Here is a 17,989-nt window from a genome sequence, read left to right as displayed (position 1 = left end):
ATCACTCCCATCAACAATCAGTGTACTTTAAAAATATGTCCAGATTCTGGCCAATTGTCAGTATCTCTACTGTTGTCAGGCTGGTCTCTGCCACCACCATTTCTCCTTTTATTGCTGTACAAATTTTGTTACTTCTCTGAACTCCTCACAAGCTGCTGTGCCCAACATGTGCTCCATTCCGGCCACACAGGCCTCCTGATATTTGTCCTCCACCAGGCCAGACATGCAAGAATCATAAAATACCTAGGAATAAACCTAACCAAACATATAAGAGATCTGTATGCTGAAAACTATAGAAAACTTATGAAGGAAATTGAAGAGGACACAAAGATATGGAAAAACATTCCATGCTCATGGATTGGAAGAATAAATATTGTTAAAATGTCAATACTACCCAAAGCAACCTACATATTCAATGCAATCACTATGAAAATTGCACCAGCATTCTTCTCAAAGCTAAACAAACAATCCTAAAATTTGTATGGAGCCACAAAAGACCCTGAATAGCCAAAGTAATATTGAAAAAGAAAACCAAAGTGGGAGGCATCACAATCCCAAACTTTAGCCTCTACTACAAAACTGTAATCATTAAGACAGTATAGTATTGGCTCTAAGGGACTCCTTTAATTCTTGTTATGGACTTAATGTTTGTGTCTCCCCCAAATTCATATGTTTAAGCCCTACCCCTCAATGTGATGTTTTTTAGAGGTGGGGCCTTTGGGAGGTAATTAGGTTAAGATGAGGTCATGAGGTTGGGTCCTCTATGATAGGACTAGTGTTCTTATGAGAAGCAGAGGAGAGCCCAGAGGTCACTCATTCACCCTCTCCCTCTCACTCTCCCCCAACCCACCTCAAATATAAGAACACAGCAAGAAGACAGCAAATAAGTAAAAGCATCCTCATCAGGAACTGAATCAGCCAGCACCTTGATCTTGGACTTCCCAGCCTCCAGAACTGTAAGAAATAAAAATCAGTTGTTAAAGACGCCCAGTCTGTGGTATTTTGTTTTAGCAGTCTGGACTGACTAAGACAGTCCTCATCTTACTTCTTAATGATAACTCCCCTTCTTGAAATCCCTCCCTGATTTTTTTTCTTTTTCTCCCTGAATTTCTGAGACACCACCCCCTCTTGTTTCTCATCTACTTCCAACCATTCTGAATGTTCAGGGGCTTCTTTTTCTGTGCACATACTTAATATTATCCTTAGATTATTTTTCTTCTCCCATAGTGTACCATCACTGAGCAATTCACAATGCCCAGACTAGAACAAAGTGCTGTGTTCAAATAACTCCTAAATTCACATCTACTGCCCAAACCTCTCTCCAGAGCTCCTGACCTATAAAACTTACAACTTCCTGAATGTTTTCAGTGAGATGTCCCTGGACCTAGCACCTGGTCCAACAGAAATTCATCATTTTTCCTCTATACTTTTTGCTCTGGTCTCCCCTCTCAGATGATGGCACCACCATCCAAATACACTCAAGGCAGAAAACTGGGCATGGCCTTTGATTCCCTCCATTTCCCATATTCAATCATATACCAGATCTAAAAGATTCTATATGTTTAAGTTTTCTCAGCTTTGTCTTCTCTTTCTCAATCTCCACAAAACCTACCTTATTTCAGGTCCTTGTCATCTTTCTCCTAGGCTATTCCAAAAGTTCTTCTTTTTGACTGTCTACCCTCCACCCCTTACCCCAGCTATGTCCTATCTACCTTCTCTTCCCTTTTGCTGTAATAGTGATCTTTGCAACACAAATCAGCTTATGCTCCCTCCTACTTAAGACTTTTCATTGACCCCTCATTGCCTGCAAAATAAGGTCCACACTACCTAGTAAATAATAGAAGGCCTTTCATAATCTGGCCCCTGTGTATTTTTCCAGGCCTATCTCTTATATCCTTTGCTTTAGCTATGATGAACTACTACCAGTAGTCCTTCAAAAATGGCTAGCAGTCATTTTATTCTTCCCTGGTTTTATTTTCTTTTGCTTAGGAAACTTCTCCTTATCCTCTTACATCCACCATTCTCTTCCACATACTTACAGCTTTGCAAATACTGTGTTGCAGACCAAAAGTGAACGACATATGAAACCACTCAGTTAGCAGCAGTCAGGGGAGACCTAGGGTGGCCTAAGATGGTAAGAAATGGGCACATTTTCTTTTTTTTTTTTTTTAATTTTTTTTTTCAACGTTTATTTATTTTTGGGACAGAGAGAGACAGAGCATGAATGGGCGAGGGGCAGAGAGAGAGGGAGACACAGAATAGGAAACAGGCTCCAGGCTCTGAGCCATCAGCCCAGAGCCCGACGCGGGGCTCGAACTCACAGACCGCGAGATCGTGACCTGGCTGAAGTCGGACGCTCAACCGACTGCGCCACCCAGGCGCCCCAGAAATGGGCACATTTTCTAACACATTGATTGTGAGATGCAAGACAGAGAAAAGTCAAGGATCACTTCAAGGCTTTTGGCCTGAACAACTGGAAAAGTGGAGTTGCCATTAACCATAGACGAAGAAGACAGGGTGGTTTAAGTTTAGCAGAGATGATAAAATGTCAGTTTGGGATATGCTAGATATGAGATGCCAGTTAGACACTCAAGTGGGTATGTTGTGTAGGCAGTTATATACAAGCTTAGAATTCAGAAACAGATCTTGGCCAAAGACAATATTGATCTGGGAGTCATAAGCATACGTGTGGCATTTAATGCCATGAGGCTGAATCAGATGACGAATGGAGTGAATGGAGATAGAAAAGAGAAGTCCAAGGTCTGAGCATTTTGGTATTCAGAAGGGCTAGCCAGTGATATAGAAAAAAAAAAATCAGAAAACTCTGATCTCCTGGAAGCCAAGTGAAGAAAAGGATGAAAGAAGATGAAATCTCTGACAGAGTAAAATAAGAACTGAGAATAAATAACTAGACTTTGCAAAATAGAGTTTTAGTGGGGTGGTGGTAAAGTTAGGCCAGGCAGGTTCTAAGAGAAAATGGAAGGAACGATGTGAAATCAGTGATAGAGGTAACTCTTTTAAGAACTTTTTTTTTTTTTTCTATACAGGAAAGAGAGAAAGCATAGTAGTTAATGGAAAATGTGGGATTTTAAAAATGGTGTTGTTTAAGATGGGAGAAATCACAGCATGTATTGTATAATAAAAGAAAAGAAGAGAAAGACAATTTGAGGGAACTGGGTGTGGAGGTGGGGAGAATTGCTAGAGCGCTGTTCCTGAGCAGTGACAAGGCACATTCAGGGCAAGGGACTGGAAGCAATAGTCAAGGGGATGCGTATGATTGACAAAGGTACCTGAGCCAAATGAGGGAGTTGGAATAGGAGGGCAGTGAAGGATAGATAAAAGAAGGATAGTGAAAAGGTAGGGATGGAGTGGAGGATTGCTGGGATTGGGGTACTAAAGGAAATAAGCTAGAAAGTTGGAAAGTGGTGGTCAGAAAGTGGAGAGCTTGAAATTGAAATTATGGGAGGGTGGCCCTTTCATGTAAATGATAAGGTCTAGGGTATCATGGGAGTAAGTGGAGGAAAAGATAGAGTGCTAGAGGAGAAGATCATTGGAAGAGAGAAGAGCAAGGAACAAGGCCAGAGCAAGGCCAGAGTATTGGAAGAATTATGCACATGGATACTGAAATCATTGCATTTTATGAAAGTTTGGGAAAGTCATAGTGACCCAAGAGCTATAATCTTCTTTAGTAATATCCACTCTCCAACTCTTCAAGGTGACTATTTTACACATTTTCTTTCCTCATTCTTTCAACAGTCTCCCTGCCCTTGTCAGAAGATAGCTTGTTTCTTACTTCACTAAGAAAGTTAAATCAATCAGAAGAGAACTTCCAAATGCCCTCACCAAACTGTTTTCAACTCACCTGCCTCCATGCTGTGTTCTTTGATTTCCCTTCTGTTGGAAATGGAAGTACAGTGTGGGTTCCTACCTAAGGCAACCTCTCCACTTGTTACCAGATCCCATCCCTGTCTCTACTAGACTCCACATTGCCCTACAGTTACCTCTAATTTCTTTGTTCCTCTTTGCAGCAAAACCCAAGGATGGACTTGAATCACTATGTCTTCTTCTCCAACTCCCATCTCTCATGTACTCATTCATATTAGGACTCATCTCTACCACAGCACTGACAATGTTCTGATCCACATTTTAAAATCCAATGGTCAATCCTGAGTCCTTCACAAATTGAATCTCTTAGCTGCATTTGATAGAACCGATCACTTCCAAATTCTTGAAACACTTTCTTCATTTGATGTTGCGACCGGCGCGACAAACACCGAGGTCAGGGTCCTGAGGGTAGGGGAATGCAAGAAAAAAAGAGAGAAGAGAAAGTTTGGGAACAGGAGGGCCCCCTGGGCTGATGGCCCAAGTGATGGCTTTATTGTTGCTGTACACAGTCTTTTATAACCAGACTCTTATGGGTTAGGTCATTCTAAGAATAAACAGGTTTCACATAATCGCTGCCAACCAAAACATTTAGTTCTGTGTTTCTTGTGCATTTTCTAGACGGGTCACAAGACCTTGTTGATAAGATTGCTAGCAAAACACAATTCCCATGTTTGTTTCTATCTGACTCGGGGTAGAAAAAGGGAGGTAGCATTACTGCCAACACCTGCAGACCACAGGCTTCAGGAATTAACTCTCTCAGCCTTGACAAGGCTTTCGTATGCCCTTGAAAGTGGGGGAATGGGAGGGGGAACCACCGGGTTGGCTTGAGTCAACAGGGAACGTTGCTCGACCCGGTCTCAGCCTGGTGCCAGGGCCCGGCCCCCCACATGAATGGGAGGGGGAACCACTGGGTTGACTTGAGTCAACGGGGAACATTGCTTGACCCGGTCTCAGCCTGGCACCGGGGCCCGGCCCCCCACAATTTGACTTCTGAGATATTACACTCTCATGGACTTTTTCCCCAACAGATTCTTTTTTTTCCCCCTAGTGCTCCTAGGCACAGTTCTTGGGTTGCTTCTTTTCTCCACCATTCTTATTTCTAAGGTGATCTCATCCAGTCCCAAGACTAAATAGCATCCAAACGCTTATGTCTCCCATATTTATATCCTCAGTCCTGTCCTTTCCTTTGAACTGCCAACTAGATACCTCCACATGGATTCCTAATAGACACACTAAACTTAGCATATCCAAAATTGAACTCTCAATCTCCTATCCCCCAAACGTGATTCTGCTCCAGTGTTCCCTAGCTCAGCAAATGGCATCTCCATTAACCCAGATACTCAAGTTCAAGCCATAGAATCATCCTTGATTCCTTTCTTTCTCTCATACCCCTCTTCCAATCTATCAGCAAGCAATGCCAACATCACCCTGGAAATACATCACCTTCACCCTCACCTCCAGACCAGTGCTATTTAATAGAAATATAGTGGAAGCCACAAGAATAATTCTGAATTTTCTAGTAGTTATATTAGAAAGGGTAAAAAGAGGGGCACCTGGCTGGCTCAGTCGGTACAGCATGCAACTCTTGGTCTTGGGGTCATGAGTTTGAGCCCCACACTGAGTGTAGAGTTCACATAAAAAATTTATTTTAGGGGTGCCTGGGTGGCGCAGTCGGTTAAGCGTCGGACTTCAGCCAGGTCACAATCTCGCGGTCCGTGAGTTCGAGCCCCGCGTCAGGCTCTGGGCTGATGGCTCGGAGCCTGGAGCCTGTTTCCGATTCTGTGTCTCCCTCTCTCTCTGCCCCTCCCCCGTTCATGCTCTGTCTCTCTCTGTCCCAAAAATAAGTAAACGTTGAAAAAAAAAATTAAAAAAAAATTTATTTTAAAAAAAGGGTGAAAAGAATAAAGTGAAATCAGTTTTAATTATATACTTTATCTAACCAAATATATCCAAAATGTTATTATTTCAGTGTGTAATAAACAAAAATTATGAGATATTACATTGTTTTTTCAGCTGTCTTCCTAATCCCATGTGTATTTTACACTTATAGCACCTCCAATCTGAACTAGCCATATTTTTTTAAAGTTTTATTTATTTATTTGGTGAGGGGAGGGGCAGAGAGAGAGAGAGAGAGGGAGAGAGAATTTCTGGGGCTCAAATCCATGAACCGTGAGATCATGATCTGAACTGAAACCAAGAGTCCAATGCTCAACTGACTGAGCCACCCAGGTGACCCTGGACATTTCAGGTGCTCAGTAGTTACATGTAACATGTGGCTGTCATATTGAACAGTGCATCATCTCTTACCTGGACTAATAAAGTTGTATTTTAGTTGGTCTCCTGCCTTATATCACACTTCTCGCCTGCTGTCCTCCCACAGCCAGAGTGATCCTTTACAAATATAGGCAAGATCATGTTATTCCCTGCTCAAAATCCTCCAATGATCAATCACACTTAAAGTCCAAATATTTCATCATTGCTTACAAAGCCCTACAGGATCTGACTTCCTTCCCCAACTTTCCCCTCCCCAGAGACCCCATTGTCACTCCTTTACCACCCCACTGGCTTCCCAGCTGCTCCTCAAACATAGCAAACATACCCCTCCCCACCAGGAACTTTCAATTGCTATTCCTTCTACTTGGAATTCTTTTCCCTCAGACATCTCATGGTTTATTCCCTCACTTTGTTTAGACTTTTGATCAGACCACTTCAAAAGTGGCCTGCTCTGCCCGCGCTATCTAAAACAGGACCCCTGAGGTGGCTGGGTGGCTCAGTGGGTTAAGCACAGGGCCCAACACGGGGCTTGAACTCACAAATCGCGAGATCATGACCTAGGCCAAAGTTGGACGCTTAACCAATTGAGCCACCCAGGCGCCCCTAAAAAAAATTTTTTTTAATAAAAAATTAAAAAAAAAAACAGAAACCCTGCCACTCGAGATTTTCTCCTTGCTTTATGTTTCTTCATAGCATTGACTGTGACAGTCAGCATTACATGACCTTGTGTTATATACTTATTTGTTTCCTTAGTTAAATGCCCACATTAGAATATAATCTCCAGGAAAACGTGGGCTATATTTTATCCACTATATTCCAACTTCTTTACCTGCATTTTAAGTAGGTGCTCAATAAATATTTATTGACTGAATAAATGCATAGAGAAGAAAGACAAAAAGGGGCAGCCCCTGACATTCAGAGCTGGCCTTGACACAGTAGGGCACATTATATTCCCATTAGACATAAACCATCTCAGAGATCAACAATTTCAAGCTTATCCTGAAACCATGATGAAATGAGACAAGTAAGGCCACTTCATAATTTTGTCTAAGAACAGGCAAAACAAAAACAAGGTCAATGTTCTACTCCCAGATGCTTTCTCTCTTGGACAAAATAAGTGACTGCTTCTTTATAAATTTCATTCTCATTTGGGTGTACCCTTCTTGTAACTAAAATTTGACATACCCAATCACAGAACTGTCTTGTTTTCTAACATGAACCAGTTTAGAAGGAAACTCCTTCTCTTATTCCTTAGACCCTTCCCTGAATCACTTAACCAAGGCACAAATCCTGTAATATCTTCTCTCTGAGACACTCTCTTACTGAGAGACCCCATGATTCTCCATGATGTGTATTCTTCCTGACTGCAATGAGTAATAAGTCCAACTTACTCAATTCCAGCTATGTTCCTGGTGGTCTTTTGTAGTGAACATTGACAGAATGAATGAATGAATCAGTCTTTGCATTTGGAGATTATGGATGATCTTTAGTCTCCATACTTTCCTATTTTTTTTTTCTGTACTCTCTAATGTTTCTATGAAGAACAAGTATTATTTTGGAATCAGGAAAATTTGATCATATATTTAATTTTAAAATAACAATTAGTATTATATCTCAGAGATATAAATTCTTAATAAATAGGAGAACTCGTTTTAAAGCCAACTCTGATACTTCCTAGCTGAGTAAATTTGGGAAATTTATTTAGCCTTTTTGGATCTCCTGCTAAAAGGCAGGATATATCTTGAGATCCCTTGCGAATCTAAGAGATTTAATTAAAATTCTTCCAAAGTAACTGAATTTAACTTGACACAGTGATATTCAGGAATGGAGCAGTGAGGTGAGTTTAATATGCAATCATTTGCCAATTTGTTCTACTTTTTGTGTGTTATACTGGACAAATTATCTTAAAACCTTGACTTCTTTATTCTTAGCTATAAATTTTAAGTTGTAACATCTCCCGTTGTATGGAGATTTCTTAGGTATCATTTTGTAAATACATGTGTCAGTTGGAGTATCAGGCATGCGCATCCTCCATTTCTGTGGAACTACTAATGGAAGCCAGTTATGCTACATGTTGGAGACCCAAAATTGCCCTAAACCTTAGAAACTCAGAGTCAGGGCACCTGGTTGGCTCAGCCGGTAGAGCATGTGACTCTTGATCTCAGGGTCATGAGTTTGAGCCCACGTTGGATTTTAAAAATAAAATCTCAAAAAAAAAAAAAAAAAGAAATACAATTGGAATATTGTCTGATGCACTTAAAAAGATATACATGCCAATATCAGAGGACAGAAGTTTTGGGGTATCAGGAAAATTCTACAAAAGAAGAATAACTGATAATGTAAGGAAGAATAAGGAAAAGTAGATTATGTTGGAGGAGAGCATTCCATAAAAATATACCATTCACAAACATGAAATAGCACCATATATTCAAGGAAATATAAGCAAGTTAGTATTATTTGAGTGGGGTATGAGGAGTGGGGGGAAGGAAGCAGGATGAGAGGAGGCATTAGGAGGTAAGTTTAGAACTCTTAGAGGTGGTATATTCCAAATTTCAGCCTGATGCAGGAATTTCTTCTAGACTCTATATCTGTATCTTCCAATATGGTAGCCACTATGCCCATATGGCTGTTTAAATTTGAGTTATATAATTACTTAAAATAATTCAGTTCCTTGGTCACACTAGTCATATTTCAAGGGCTCTTTGGCCCATGTGGTCTAGTACTACTGTTTTGATAGGACATATCTAGGACATTTGTAATCCTGTACAATGTTCCATTGGATAGCACTGCTCTATAGTGTCCCTAATTGGTGCCTGTTTATCTTCTACTTGAATGGTGGGGAAATAGCTATGTCCTAAGAGCATATTCCATTTTTAAATAGGTCTGTTAAAACATAACTTTAAATAATTTAACCCATAATGTACTTCCCTCTGATTTCTGCATAAGAATTCTAGTTCTGTGGATAAATATAATAAATTCACACTTTCTTTCACTTAGTAGCTCTTTGTCTATTTTCAGAGCATTGTCCTGTGTCCTTCTTTTGTTCTCTTCCTCAGGCCAATCCTCCCAAATACCTTCTGTGCTTCCTCGCATGCCTATTTCCAGATTCCTTCTATTCCGGTGGCCCTCCTCCATATTTCTTCTAGATTATGTTTTCCCAAATTGAACTCTTTATCTCAGCTGTGGTTTGATCAGCAGAAAACAGAATTACTACTTTCCTGGGCTCCAAGAACTTTATTTTCACATATGGAACCTAAACCTATTTTGCCTCTTGGGTTTTTTTAAAGCATCTCTCAATCTATTGTGCATTTTAAGCTCATTGGTTACTAATATCCAGTCCCCACTTTCTATTTAACATACATTCCTGTTGTAGTATCACTATGCCTATATCAGACAAGTACTTTTTATTTTAAGACCTCTAATTTCTTGTTGTTGATGAAATCTGTTATGTGCTCCAGGGACAAGGAGCAGCAGCAGAGTGAAAAAACTCAGAGGTAAAGACATAATTAAGAAATATCTCACAATTTATTATTAAATCTGTCCCATAAAAAATATTAAAGCAGATATAAAAGAAAATATGAAAGAGAGAAATGATAACCTTTGACATAAAATGGTAATAAAATTGCCAGTTGAAAATGGGCTGGCAGTGAATTGTTCATACCAATAAATGACTTTTAAACCCTTCTTAGGTTAATGTATGCACTGAATTATTAAGCAATACCTTTTCGCCATACTAATACCTTTTTAATGCATAAGAATTTTAGTTAATCTTTGGAGATACAGGTTTATGTGTGAGTGTACAGCTGCAAATTGCAGGGGAATGCATACACTGTGCTCCTCGTCCTGCCTCTGAATGACACCTGCACTAACCGCCCAGAGCTGATCCACCTGCAGCCTTGACCTTATTAAAGTAAAATGACCTTTGTTCCTTTTGTGTGGGATCACATGTGGAAAGAGCATTCCTAATCATTAATCTGAATTATTAAAGTTACCTTTTGAAAATTTTTAATGTTTTTTTAATTTATTCTTGAGAGAGAGTGACAGCGCACATGCAGGAGCGCGTGCACAAGCTGGGGAGGGGACGAAAGAAAGGAGACCAGAGGATCCAACCCAGGCTCCGGTTGACAGCAACAAGCCTGATGCAGGGCTGAAATTCACAAACCCTGAGATCATGACCTGAGCCAAAGTCAGATGCTCAACCGACTGAGCCTCCCAGGCACCCCTAGAATTGTCTTTTGATTTAGGCCATCTCTCCCTACTCTTCTTGTATCACACTTGGAAATAACAATTTTCCTAAAGCAAGATGTAGTGGTATATTCGCCGCAACTGTGAGTCACTGAGGTCCCAGTAACTCAAGTACTTCAAATCTTACCCTGAGTATTTCTGTACCACTCCATGGTCCTAAAAATCAGGTATCTGATCAACAGCTTCCTCTCTCATGTTTCATTATGGTATCAGTTTCACACTTCAGTGAGCACTGTAGCCTCCTGTGTCCCGAGCCAGCACACTGTGGCTGTTTCAGTTAATCTGTCTTCTCAGAAAACTCTAGTAAACTGACAGTTGAATACCTGGCTACCCCTTTTTAGGATGTTTTCAATACATGGTCTACGTATGCTGAGTAGTGAAATTATTAATAATCCCTTAGGCTTGATTAATTTCCTCATATCCATTATCTTCCTGGATCCCTGCAATCCCTCATAAGATCAGCGGAGAAGTGATCCCCTTTTATGTAAGAGGAATCTTAGATTGCAAGAGACAACATGATTCACTCAAGGTCATACAGAAAATAAGTGGTAAGAAGGATTCAAACCTTAGTCCAATAAAAAAAACAGCAATGTACTTTTTTACCATGATGCCTTCTCTACCTTAGGGAAGGTAGAATTCACCTAAAACTTTTCCACTTATTTCAAGAAACTGGACTTTGTAGACTATTCATTTCATTGTGGAAAGAAATAACCAGACTTATTCTATGGCACATTCTACGACATAAAATCCTCTGGTGACAAAATTAAACACATGGTTTACAAAATATTCAGCAGTATGTAAGTTCCAAATAACATAAACAACCATTTTCTACCGTTAATACTTCAATTTATACTGTATTCTTGGAGATTCTCTATTGAACAGTGTTATGCAGTATGATGATACAATAGAATTTGGGGCCTGGAAATGATTTTCATCTCTTAAAACTTTTAAAATTAGCTCTTTTTTTAAGTAAAAAGATAATACATACAGGAAAAATCAAGTAGTGTAAGAAGGTATGTAGGTATAAACCTTCTAATATATAGATGTACCTACATACCTTCTTACACTATTTGAATTTTCTTACCCTACTTGAATATTTAAATATTTATATATTATATATATTATATATATATTATATATATTTAAATCTCAACCTACAGCTCCAATTCCCTAATTGTCCTCCCCAAAGGCAATAAATAGATCTCCCAGAAGTTGTCAAGGCATACACAATATAACTTCAAATGAAAGCATGTTGTACATACTGTTCTGTATCTTGCTTTTTTTTACTTAACAATATATCTTTGATGCTGTTCCTTAGAAATGCACTATTTTCCAGGGTTAGATAATATTCTATACTATAATTTATTCAACCAATCCTAATGATAGAAATTGTCGGTGTGGGGGAGCTGTATTCTTGTCTTTTGTTATTATAAACAATACTGTAGTCATAACCTTCACATACATCTTAACTAAAAGTGAAATTCCTCGGCCAATCCATAGTGCATTTCTATTGAACCCTTTTATTTATTGTAAAATGATCTTCCTTGTCTAGTTTAAATGCTTTTTCCTATAAAATTCAACCTTGTCTGATATTAATAGTGGGGCTTCTATTTTCTTTTTGTGTGAATTTGAGATATCTCTCACCATTCTTTTACCTTAAAGCTCTGAGTCACTTTTTTATGTGTATCTCCTTTTGGTGATTATATTTAGGTTTGCTTTGTAATCCAAACTGAGATTTTTATCTTTTAATAAGCAAGTCAATCCATTTTACATTAGTTATATCACCTAATGCTGTTATGTTTTAAGTTTTTAATGCTTCATTTTTTACTTGGTTTTTCTCAAAAATCTTCTGCTAGGGGCTCCTGGCTGGCTCAGTCGGTAGAGCGTGCAACTCTTCATCTTGGGATTCTGGATTTGAGCCCTTTATCTGGGTGTGGAGATTATTTAAAAATAAAATCTTTGGGGCACCCGGGTGGCTCAGTTGGTTGAGCATCTGACTCTTGACTTCAGCTCAGGTTGTGATCTCAGCGTTGGTGAATTCGAGCCCCAGGGTGGGCTCTGCACTGATGGGGTGGAGCTTGCTTTGGATTCTCTCTCCCTTTCTCGCTGGCCCTCCCTCCCTCCCTCTCTCTCTCAAGATAGGCAAATAAACCTAAAAAAATCTTTAAAAAATAATAAAATCTTAAAGAAAAAAAGAACCTTAGGAAAGATAATAAGAAACTAATGAAATTGGTCATATATGGGGCTTGGGTGGGAACAAAATGGGAAGAATAAGGGAAGGATCAATGCTTGTCTGAGCATAACATGTATAGTTTTTATTTAGGAAACATAAATGTTTTAATTATTAAAAAATAAAATTAAATGTAGGTATAACTCTAAAATTGAATATAAACAGAAACAAATGAACCTATTTGTATTTCAAATGAACATAACTTTAGACAGAAAAAATAATCTAGGTAATTCTGAACACAGTACTTCATCTACCCTCAATGTAAAAACAGAAAAGAAATGCCACATCTTAAACCCTAATTGGTTGGAAATTTCAGTTTTTTAGTCTTCCACTGTAATACATGCACACTAAAAAAACTGCTTATGAAGATGTAATTTACAACCACACAATTTACACATTTAATGTATGCAATTCAACGGTGTTTAGTATATTAAGAGTTGTGCAACCATCACATGATCAATTTAGAGCATTTTCATTGCCCCAAGGTGTTAACAACACACCCCATCCACCTTTCTCCCTCCTGCCCTTAGGCAAACACTGATACACATTTTATCTCTGTACATTTTTTCTAGACATTTCATATAAATGGAACTCTACAATATGTGATCTTGTGTTATCAGCTTCTTTCATGTTATCGGCTTCTTTCATGTAGGGTTTATAATGTTTTCAGGGTTCACCCATACTGTAGCAAGTATCAATATTTCATTCCTTTTATTGCTGTGTAATAATATTGCATTGTGTGCATATACCACAATTTATCCATTCATCAAATTGGAATTTGGGTTGTTCCCACTCTTTTGAGAAGAAGCATTGTTCCCAATATTTATATTGTAAAATACAAGTGGTGAGAGCAGACATTTTTATTTGTTCCTAATTGTTCACTATTCACTCTGGGCCAAGTTCTACAGTGGATCCCTAAACCTCAGACCTCCTCACCCCTCCTGTCAAATGCAACTTGTTTTTGGTAAGACTTGCTTTACATACAGGTCAGTAAGAAAAATAGCCTCCAAAAGAAATAAAATGGAAAAGTGGTCAAAGACATAAATGAGAAAACAAACCAAAAAAGTGGTAAACATATACAGAAATAGTCTACCTACCTGGAAATCAGTTAAAGCAAACCAAAGCACCACATATGTTAGTCTAATTAGCAGAAATCCCAAACGTAACAAATTTATGAATAATGCTGCTATGGCTATTTATGTACAAGTTTTTGTGTGGGCATGTTTTCATTTCTCTTGGCTATGTACCTAGGAATGGAATTGCTCAGTCATACGGTACCTTTATGTTCAACATTTTGAGGAACTGCCAAACATTCTCTCAAAGTGGCTATCTATTCCCAAAGCACTGAATGAGGGCTCTGATTTCTCTACATACTCACCGACACTTGCAATGGTCTTTTCTCTTTTTTTCTTTTTTCTTTTTCATTATAGCTATCAGACTGTATGTGAAGCAGCATTGCATGTGGTTTTGATGTGCATTTCCTTAATGGCTAATAACATTGAGCATCTTCTGACATACTCATTCATCATTTGTATAGATTCAGATCCTTTGCACCTATTTGCACTTTTATTATTAAGTAGTATGTGTTCTTCATATATTCTAGACATAAGTCTCTTGTCAGATATGTGAATTGTGAATATTTTCTCCCATTCTGTGGGATGTCTTTCACTTTCATGGTGTTGTCCTTGGAAACACAAGGATTTTTAATTTGGATGAAGACCAGTTTATTTTTTCTTTTATCACATGTGCTTTTGGTATCATATCTAAGAAAACATTCATTGCCTAACTCTGGGTCATGAAAATGTATGCCTATGCTCTCTCCTAGGAGACTTATGGTTTTAGCTCTTACATTTAGGTCTATGATCAATTTTAGTTAATTTTTTGTTTATGGTGTAAGGGACAGGCGCAACTTAAAATTTTTTTTTTAACATTTATTTATTTTTGAGAGACAGAGAGAGACAGAGCATGAGCAGGGGAGGGGAAGAGAGAGAGGGAGACACAGAATCTGAAGCAGGCTGCAGACTCCGAGCTGTCAGCACAGAGCCTGACACAGGGCTCAAACTCACAAACTGCCAGATCAGGACCTGAGGTGAAGTCCAACGTTCAACCGACTGAGCTACCCAGGTGCCCCAGGACAGGTGCAACTTTATTCCTTTGCATGTGAACACCCAGTTCTCCCAGCAGCATTTGTTGAAAAGATTATCTTTCTCCGTTGAATTGCCTTGCTACCATTATCAAAAAATCAATTGACCATGTGAAGGGTTTTTTTTTTGGACTCTCAGTGCTATTTCTTTGATCTATATGTCTATTCTTATGCCACTACCACAGTCTTGATTCCTGTAGCTTGAGTCAGTTTTAAAATCAGGAGGGGAAGCATGAATCCTCCAAGTTTGTTTTGTTTAATTTTTTGGCTTGTCTGGGTCTCTTGCATTTCCATTGGAATTTTGGAATCAGCTTGTCAATTTATTCAGAAAAGGAAGATGATGTTTTGAAGAGTTTGTATTGAATTTATAGATCGATTTGGGGAGTATTGCCACTTTAACAACATAGTCTTCCAATGCATAAACAGGGAATGTCTTTCCATTTATTTCGGTCTTCCTTAATTTCTATCAACAATGTTTTGTAGTTCTCAGAATACAGTTTTCATCTCCTTTAAGAAATTTCTTCATAAGTATCACATTCTCTTTGATGATATTATAAATTAAGTTGTTTTTTATTGTCATCTTGATTTTTTCATTGCTAATATATAAAAATACAATTGATTTCTGTATATTGATCTTTTATCCTTCAACTTTGCCAAACTTATTTATTAATTCTCATATCTTTTTAGTAGATCCCTTCATCTTTTCTATGTACATGATCATATTATCAGCAAGTAGAGATTATTTTATGTCTTACTTTCCAATTTGGATGACTTTTTTTTTTTTTACTTTATCTTTTTTTTTTTTTTTTCCTGTTTAGTTGTTCTGTCTGGAACTTCCAGAGCAATGCTGAATAGAAGTGGCAAGAGCAGACATCCTTGTCTTATTCCTGTTCTTAGGGGGAAAGCATTCAGCCTTTCACCATTAAGTATGATGTTAGCCGTGGAATTCACATAGATTAACAAAGTATTAGGGATAACAGGCATCATGTCTGCCATTTACTTTCTCAAGGGGTACAGAAAAAGTAACGGTGTGTGTGTGTGTGTGTGTGTGTGCGTGCGTGTGCGTGTGTGTGTGTGTTGTGGTGAGAGAGAACAGAGAGATGGTGAATGTAATAAGGTCAATGTGGTTGATAAGGACTGAAGAATTCTAGAGTGACACATTCTCTAGTGTTTTCCCTGAGCTCTCTTTCCAACTGAAAGGACTTACTGGGTACCTCATCCATTCATTGATGCAAACCATGAATTTGACAGCCATATTCTTGGTTTGATCCTTGCTGCAAACTCAAGCCACTTCTTAGTTTTCATCTTTTATTACTTGGAGTTAAGCTGCAGGTGCCTCTTTCAATGCTGCAAGTTCCAAATTTCTAGATTCTCTATTCCCTTTTGTTCCTGCCTGTAAACTAACAAAGTTATGTCTGAACTCATCTATCTTGAAATAATTTGTGAAATGCAGCAAATATTAACTCATCCCCTCCCCTAAAACTGCAAGTCTAGAGGCACATCATTTGCCTTCCAAATTACTAGAGGCAGTAGTATACATTGCCATAGTATAAATGGATCACCATTTAGCCTCAAAATCTTTCATATTTGACCAGTGGGAGATCTTTGAAGCTGGCTCCTATGGCCTTCTGCTTATTATTCTTTGAACACATACTTACTTTATGACAAAACTAGATATTCTAGGCTTATTTTGTACTTTCCTTGCTCCAGCCCTATCTGTCACTTATTTAACAACCCTAGTTTCTTGAATTGAAAATAGTATTGAGAAACCAAAATCTGGGAGTTTCATATGCTCATTTCTGCAGAAATATCAATACTTCTAGGCCTTCTCAGCAGAAAAAGCTAAGTGATATATGTATGAATATATACACACAAGAAAACATGTACACAAATACCTATCAACTATCTACACACCTACCTTGAAAATCAAATGTTCATACTGATACCTCTATCTCCAATTCCAGTTTGATACTCTAGCATTTATTCTGGTCTTCCCCTGTACCATATATGCACCTCTTTTCTCTAACAGTAAGAAACATGGCTCCTATTATCCTCAATATATTTACTTATCTGCTCAATCCCTCCATATGTAATCAGCTTTCCAAACATTCAGGCAAGATCTTTGGCTCTACCTCTTCTGAACACACAGACCACAATGACCAAGTTTCCTTTACCCTGCTGAGCACTTGAACCACATCAGCTGAGTGTCCCTATCCCAACCAAAGGAAGAGGGAAGGGACCAACTAAGTTTTTGAGGCAGTTATACTATCAAAGAAATAATAATCCTGGCTAAAAATGTTTGTGATTGTTCGTATCTTAAAAAGACCCTTGGGCCCCCAACCCAAGGGTTATTTATTACCTCAGCAGATCCCAGTGTATGCTGATGGATATAGGAGTCAATGCATGGGAGTGGGGTGGGAATGTTGGGGGTACTATTTCCTAGGAGTAATTCCCTGCTCAGCTTTAAGAATCTAAGTTTTCTGGGGGACGCCTGGGTGGCTCAGTTGGTTGAGTGTCCAACTTTGGCTCAGGTCATGATCTTGCAGTCCTTGAATTCGAGCCCTGCATCAGGTTCTGTGCTGACAGCTCAAAGCCTGAAAACAGCTTTGGATTCTGTATCTCCCTCTCTCTCTGCCCCTTCCCCATTCATACTCTCTCTCTCAAAAATAAACATTAAAAAAAATCTAACTTTTCTTTACCTAATGTGTGTATATGTGTAAATGTGTGTATTTATCTGTTTGAATGTATTATATATGCATATATATACATACTCCTATTAGGGGGAAATTATCAAATGTGTTCATTTTTGTAATTCTAAGAACAAAAATGGGTACAAACCAAGTAAAAGTAGTGGTCTATTTTTATTTTTATAATAATTTTAGTGTATTTTGTTTTCAAGATAATGTTAGCACTCTCACAAATTGACATTTAATTCTGCTTGGAGTTAATCAAGGTGTTGGTTCAGACTGGTAATTTTCTTTTCAAATTTGATATGATCCTACCAAACATATTAATGAATGGCAGTGAAAGCATTGTGCAGAATGCTATGTGCAGAAACAGTAAGCCATTCTATGTATAGTTTGGCACATAAATATATATATCCATATTTCATTTGAAAATGGCTATTTCTCACAACTAGGAATTTATTCAAAGCGTACAGGAGTGCTGATTCTTAGGGACACATGTACCCCAATGTTTATAGCAGTGCTATC

At 38.4% G+C, this 17,989-nt stretch overlaps 1 protein-coding gene across 2 annotated transcripts in view; it reads right to left on the bottom strand.

The window, feature by feature from the left end:
* The window catches only part of SMAP1 (small ArfGAP 1), a 279,736-nt gene that overhangs the window by 225,646 nt on the left and 36,101 nt on the right, over window positions 1-17,989 (bottom strand). For both annotated transcript variants that reach the window (XM_045057719.1, XM_045057720.1), the window contains 3 exons: window positions 6,193-6,276; window positions 4,002-4,287; window positions 851-954 (listed from right to left, as the gene is read on the bottom strand). The gene's annotated coding sequence lies outside the window, so the exon portion shown is untranslated. The remainder of the gene's footprint in view (window positions 1-850; window positions 955-4,001; window positions 4,288-6,192; window positions 6,277-17,989) is intronic.

Source organism: Felis catus, chromosome B2 (genome assembly GCF_018350175.1).
Source record: "Felis catus isolate Fca126 chromosome B2, F.catus_Fca126_mat1.0, whole genome shotgun sequence".
Lineage (NCBI taxonomy): Eukaryota > Metazoa > Chordata > Mammalia > Carnivora > Felidae > Felis > Felis catus.
The sequence above is the reverse complement of the archived record's forward strand: the minus strand, read 5'-3'. Positions and strand labels throughout refer to the sequence as shown.